Genomic DNA, 6,786 nt, shown 5'->3' on the forward strand with positions numbered 1-6,786 from the left:
CATTATACTAATACAAGATATGGGGCTCATTGGTGGCTCAGTGGTGGGTTTTCTCATCTGCCATGCGTGAGGCCTGGGTTGATTCCCACATAGTGCCCAAACTCTAGCCACTGGATTTGCCTATTGGAATTCCATCCACTGGATTTTGGCAGTGTTGATCTCAAGCCTAGAAAAAATGGGAGAGTTGCATCAGGAAGGACATCTGGTGTAAAACCTGTGCCAAAGTTATGTGCGGTTCAATGGTTCGCAGTGATGACCACTCAACAGGAGCAACTGAAAGACTAACAACAACATACTAATACCAGGTAGGGTCTCTCTTGATAGTGCTCTTAAAACAGCCTACATTCCTTTAAGGTTCTGGTTCATGTTGACCTGCTTGCATCAAGCAATTCATTAATACATTTTCAAGTGCACTTTTATGCTGTGAATCTCGTCCTCTACCACATCCCATTACTTACTCTTCTACTTGATTCAGATCCAGTAGCAGGGAATGTATGTGTGTACAGTATGTATGCATGTATATGTATGTATATGTACATGTGTGTGTACATATAAATATATATATATAGATAGATAGATACGTAGATAGATAGATAGATAGATAGAACTACGGTTCGGAAGAGCCCAGGTTCAAACCCCACAACCGCCAAGTTGCCCTGTTGGGCCCTAGAGCAAGGCCCTCAACTGCTCAGATGTATAATGAGATAAAAATGTAAGTCGCTCTGGATAAGAGCGTCTGCCAAATGCCTAAATGTAAATGTGTGTGTGTATATATATATATATATATATATATATATATATATATATATAAACAGTGTTCTTCTGATCACTCGACTCTTTGCATTTCCACTTTCTAGTACAGTATATTTACCTTTTGTCAGGGATTGCCAAACACCAGCAAGTCTCCATCTATCCTAAAGGTGTATGCAGAAGCTTTCATAGCACACCACAGTGCCACACAGATGTGAGCTGCCCCCAGCCACTACAATGTAAAAAGTGGGACTGGGCTTAATTACCAATTGTTTAATATTAGTGACAAGTACATAATAAAATTTACTAACTGCATTCTGGAGTCAAATTAAGCTGATTTAAACAAATGCTGATTATTTATTAATTCCAATTTAAGGTAATTTTTTGTCAGTTTAAATCAGCGAGGAAAAAAATGGGGAAATTTTTATTTCATTTTTCTGGCCATGTCACAACTAAAGAAATTTAGTACATTTTACTCATTCAGAGAGACTAGGTTCTACTACCATACAATTTCCGACCAGGTTTTTACATCCAGACAAGGTGCCACATGCTGCAGGATCTGCTTTTTACTTAAGGTAAGATTTGTTTAGTTAGTAATAAGTATGTACAAATAATTTTGTAGCAGTTAATTTTTTTTTTACAGACAGTTGTGAAATCTACAAATTTTATTGTCTGGTTAAATTCAGTTAAGCTATTTCCTCTCAGTCTGTTCTAAAGCAAAGATGTCCTCTCAGTCTCAGTTTTGTTTTGTTTTTTGGCTAAAAGTCAGGCTTAGCATGGTAGTTGGTTCGGTGTGTGAATTTTATGACAGCCCAACTTTAACAAGTGATTAGCTGACCTTGACACTGAGTGTCTAATTGCAGCAGGTAACCGTTGCTCTAGAGGTAATTAACTTAAATAATTAACTTAAAGATTTACCTTTTGTGTTAAAGGTGTTAAAGGGGGACACGTGTAGTAACAGAATATTGTATATGTTTCTTTATAATGAATATGGCCCACCTTTGTAATAGTCTCATGATGCTGTTTGCTAGTTTAAATGTTAAAATAAAACTCTTGATGTTTCAGATGAAACATATTTGGCAATATATTCTTATTTGATACTCAAAGTATACAGGTACTGTCTATTTTACCAGCTTCTGATGCTGCACTTAAAAATGTTGGAGAATGTTTATCATGTCTGCAAATAGATGTCATCGTTACAAATGTTAAATGCGATTCCTGTTGTTTTTACGCTAACCCAGCACAAGCATTTAAGTAACTTAGAAATATTACAATTGTTTCAATGAAGTGACATCCAATATTACTAAGTAGATTTGGTTTTTAATTTAACTGTATTTAAGGATTTATATGTAAAAGTAAATCTGGTTCACTTAAATATTTAATTAATGTTAGTCAATTTGTCTCAGATATTTAATAAAAATAAATCATACTCTTCCACATTTCTCTCAGATATTAATTGAATGTAACACATTTTTTTCTAGTAAAGGTAAAACTGTTTTCCTTAAAATGATTTAATTTAGCTTAAAATATTTATGCTGAATATGTTATATTTTCGACATTTAATATTAAAGCCAACACAATAAAAGACTTGATTTTATTTACAATTAAATATATATTTTGTCTTACATTTAAATAATTTCTTTTATGTTTCTTATTCATTATTATAGTAGGTAAATTTACTTAAATATGTTAGGTGTCACTTTGTTGCCATAATTTTTTTAAGTAAACCTTAGGTCATATTTTTTACAGTCCACTGTCAGGCTTTCCTTTTGTGTTGGGGTCAATAAAAGGTCCTCTATATGGGCCTAGGCATGACATTAACTTGAAGTAGGTGTCTTTGAGAATTGATTTGTTGTTAGTATTCACTTCAGCTAAATGATTTAGGGGGTTTGTGCTAAAGTGTAAATTAGTTTTTCTGGTGCAACCAGTTGCCATGAGAACCTTCAGCTGTGTTTAAGGTAATCATTAACTAGGGTTCAAGGTTTTAGCTACTGACCAATTCCATCTCAAAAACCACATAAAATACATGAAAAGGAAGTGAAAATGGCAAGAAGTATTCTTTTCTTCTCAGACTTTGTATGAAAGTTTTTTTTACTTCTATTTTTGATATTTGTAAACCATTATCTATTCCATAATCTACTTCTTGTCATACATACAGGTACTGTCTGGCCCCGAAACAAGAAGGGTCAAATGATTGGCCTGCATCAACAAAGAAAACAACTAAGGAGTGTTACAATGACTGGAAGTGGGTTAGGAACTCTTCAACACATTATTAAAACCTAGGAGGACAGTGCTGAACTTTCAGCTTCATGGAACAAAAGTGGAGTCGAGAAAAAGAGGAATATGGATGGAGATCATAAAAAAATAAAAACCATAGCTACAGTATGTTAATAGAGAAAGTCAGAATATTTTCAAACACAGACGATGTGATGAGAACTCACAGGATTGGAACTAAACAACTGGGTGGCCATAAGAAGCTCCTGGAGCCTGTTATGATCAGGGGTTACAGTACTTCAGTTGATCAGGTCTAGGCTGAGCAATAAAATGAAGTCAGCTGATGACCTGAATGTACTGAATGACCAGGTTGTCACATCATTGCAATAGTTTTTTTTGTCCCTGATTGCATGGCTGTATTCCAGGACTCAAATTGTGAATAAATGGTTCTGGGAGCATAAGGAATTATTTTTATACATGACCTGGCCACCATTTATTTAGCAGTGTGTGTACAGTATGTTGCCACTTTATATGAAAAAGAATAAAAAAAGAAAAGTGTTAAATAAAAGGGTAAAGATTTCTGACTTTAATCACGATAACCTACTCAATCAGGGATGGAAGGCCTAGTTAATCGGTGACAATCCAGAGCCCAGGCCAGGGAGCAGACAGACAGGCTAAACCAACCGTCTGCTAGCTGCATAGAGTCGTCACTCAGGGTTCACTCTATTGAGACTGTGTCTGTTCCCCGAGCTAAAATCAAATTTAGAAAGACTGAAAAAGTCTGTTTTAGTAAATTAATTAACATAAAGACCACAAACTTGGATCAGACTGAATGCGCAGCCGGCACCTCTGATCTGAAGCTAGGACTGTTAAATATTAGATCTCTCGCATCTAAAGCAGTTATAGTTAATGAAATTATCACAGATCAGGAGTTTGATATACTCTGTTTAACAGAAACCTGGATTAAACAGGACGAGTATGTAGCTCTAAATGAAGCTAGTCCTCCTGGATACAGCTACATACACCAGCCTCGGTTAACTGGTAGAGGAGGAGGCGTTGCAGTTATTCACAATGATAATTTGACTATTGTACAAAAACACGGACACAAATTTAATTCATTTGAAATTCTTTATAGTAACATAAGTGTATTTAACTATATTAAGTCAGCTCAGTCGATCCCGCTAATTGTTATTTCATTCCTGCAGAACAGCATTTATGTCCATACTGGACTCGATAAGAGTAAATCAGTGTGTAGTAGGACCCACTCATAAAGCAGGTCACACTTTAGATTTAATAATATTATTTGGATTAAGTATAAGAAATTTATTCACAATACCACTATCTGAAGTTATCTCAGATCACTATCTTGTCTCAATTCAAGTGTGTCACAATAATAATGTACGCACAGCGCCGCGCTACCGTATGAAACGTACATTCACATCAACTACCAAACAGAGTTTTATCAGTAATCTCCCAGAGTTCCCAACTTCGATTAGATCACCGTCTGACCCCACAGAACTCGATCAGGCGACTGAATATTTAGAGTCGACATTTCGCTATACCTTAGATAATGTAGCTCCAGTCAAAAGAAAAATTATTAGAGATAAGAAACTTGCTCCCTGGTATAACGATCACACGCGCACTTTAAAACAGACCGCTCGGAAATTAGAACGTAAATGGCGTCAAACTAAATTACTAGTATATCAAATAGCATGGAAGGAGAGCATCCTGAACTATAGAAAAGCTCTTAGTGTAGCTAGATCAACATATCTCTTCACTCTTATAGAAAATAACAAAAATAATCCTAGATTCTTATTTAATGCTGTAGCCAAATTAACCAGAAATAAGACCACTGCAGAAATCTCCACAACAACATCATGCAATAGTGAGGACTTCATGAACTTTTTTAATAATAAAATTGTAAATATTAGGCATAAAATTGAGGTTTTGAAACCGAACAATGTAATTGATGCAGATGTTAATCTTGTCACGGAATTGAAACGGACACAAGTGCAGGTCTCCTCCAATCCTTTATTATTTCTCTTCTTTTTAAATAATTAAGCAAAACAAAACAAAATTATGAAAATAGAGATAAAAACTGTGACCAGCTGCAAGGTTCTTTTTCTTAAGTGAAAGGAAAACCCGGAGCGCCGACGTCCCAAAAGGGGGAAAACAAAAAACAAACAAAAACCACTTTGAAGAGGAAAAAGGCCGTGTCCGGGAGAAGTGGCTGTAGTTCCGTCGGTGGCCAGCAGGGGGCGATAGGGCCGAAGCCCGCTGAACTGCACGGCCGCGAAGAAGGGCGAGAGCAGGCCGGCTTCGGGACGGAAAACCGCAGCGCAGGGCACACTAAAGAAGGGGGGAAAAAACAGGACCCAGCCTGGATGCAAAGAAGATAAAAAAACACCCAGAGAGAGGGAGAAGGGGAAGAAAAAAAGTGAAAAAGCAGTCCCGGATGATACTGGCTTGGAGCCAAAACAAACTACACAGACAAAAACTAGACAGGACATGAAATTGGCAAGCGATATGGTTAGCGACACGGAACAACGGTCTGACACAGGACAACGGAAAAAGAGGGAATAAATAGGGCGAGTGATTACAACGAACACGAGGGGAACAGGTGAGTGCAATCATCTTAATAGAGTAATAGAGAGGAAGTGGGAGGGAAGGTGGTGATGTCAGTGACGCGGACACATGGCGAAGTATCAAAAACAAACGCCATGTGCTTGAATAGACATGTAAACAACACGGGGGGAAGAGGAAGGGAGAAGAAAGAAAGGAAAATGAAAAACTTAGTGATCAGACCAGGGGTTTGACAGTACCCCCCCCCCCTTGGGCGCCACTTGAGCTGAATCGCCACTGGGTTGAGCCGAGTCGCCACTGGGTTCAAGACCTTTGTGATCCGGTACGGACCAATGAACTTGGGAGCCAACTTGCGTGAGGCTACCCTGAGAGGCAAGTCCTTGGTAGAAAGCCATACTCTTTGACCACAAACATAGTTAGGGGCAGGAGTCCGGTGGCGATCGGCCGCGGCTTTGGTCCGTCTACTAGCCCGGGCCAAGACCTCCTTAGCTTTTCTCCACGTGCGCCGGCAACGTTGAACAAAAGCCAAGGCAGACGGAACTGCCGCTTCGGGTTCCTGTGAAGGGAACAGAGGGGGTTGATAGCCAACAGAACACTGAAATGGTGACATACCTGTGGCAGAAACCGGTAGAGTATTGTGGGCATACTCTACCCAGGACAGCTGTTGACACCAGGAGGCCGGATTGTGGGATGCCAGGCAGCGGAGAGCACATTCCAAATCCTGGTTAGCCCGCTCAGACTGCCCATTGGTCTGGGGATGAAATCCAGATGACAGACTCGTCGAGGCCCCGATCTGTCTGCAAAACTCCTTCCAAAACCTAGAGACGAACTGTGGGCCCCTATCGGAGACCACGTCTACCGGAAGACCATGAATCCGGAATACTTGGTCAACCACCACCTGAGCAGTCTCTTTGGCGGAGGGGAGCTTGGGAAGAGGGATGAAGTGGGCAGCTTTGGAAAAGCGGTCCACCACCGTGAGAATGACCGTGTTGCCTCTTGACTCGGGGAGGCCAGTGACAAAATCAAGAGCTATATGTGACCACGGGCGGGCGGGGATGGGTAATGGGCGAAGCAGACCAACGGGAGGCGAAGGTGAACTCTTGTTCTGGGCGCAAACTGAGCAAGCTGCCACGAACTGCCTGACATCCTTGGTCATGGAGGGCCACCAAAATCGCTGACGGATGGAGGCCAGCGATCTCCGAACTCCTGGGTGACAGACTAGTTTGGATGAGTGACACC

The sequence above is a fragment of the Clarias gariepinus genome, chromosome 13 (genome assembly GCF_024256425.1).
Source record: "Clarias gariepinus isolate MV-2021 ecotype Netherlands chromosome 13, CGAR_prim_01v2, whole genome shotgun sequence".
Taxonomy (NCBI): domain Eukaryota; kingdom Metazoa; phylum Chordata; class Actinopteri; order Siluriformes; family Clariidae; genus Clarias; species Clarias gariepinus.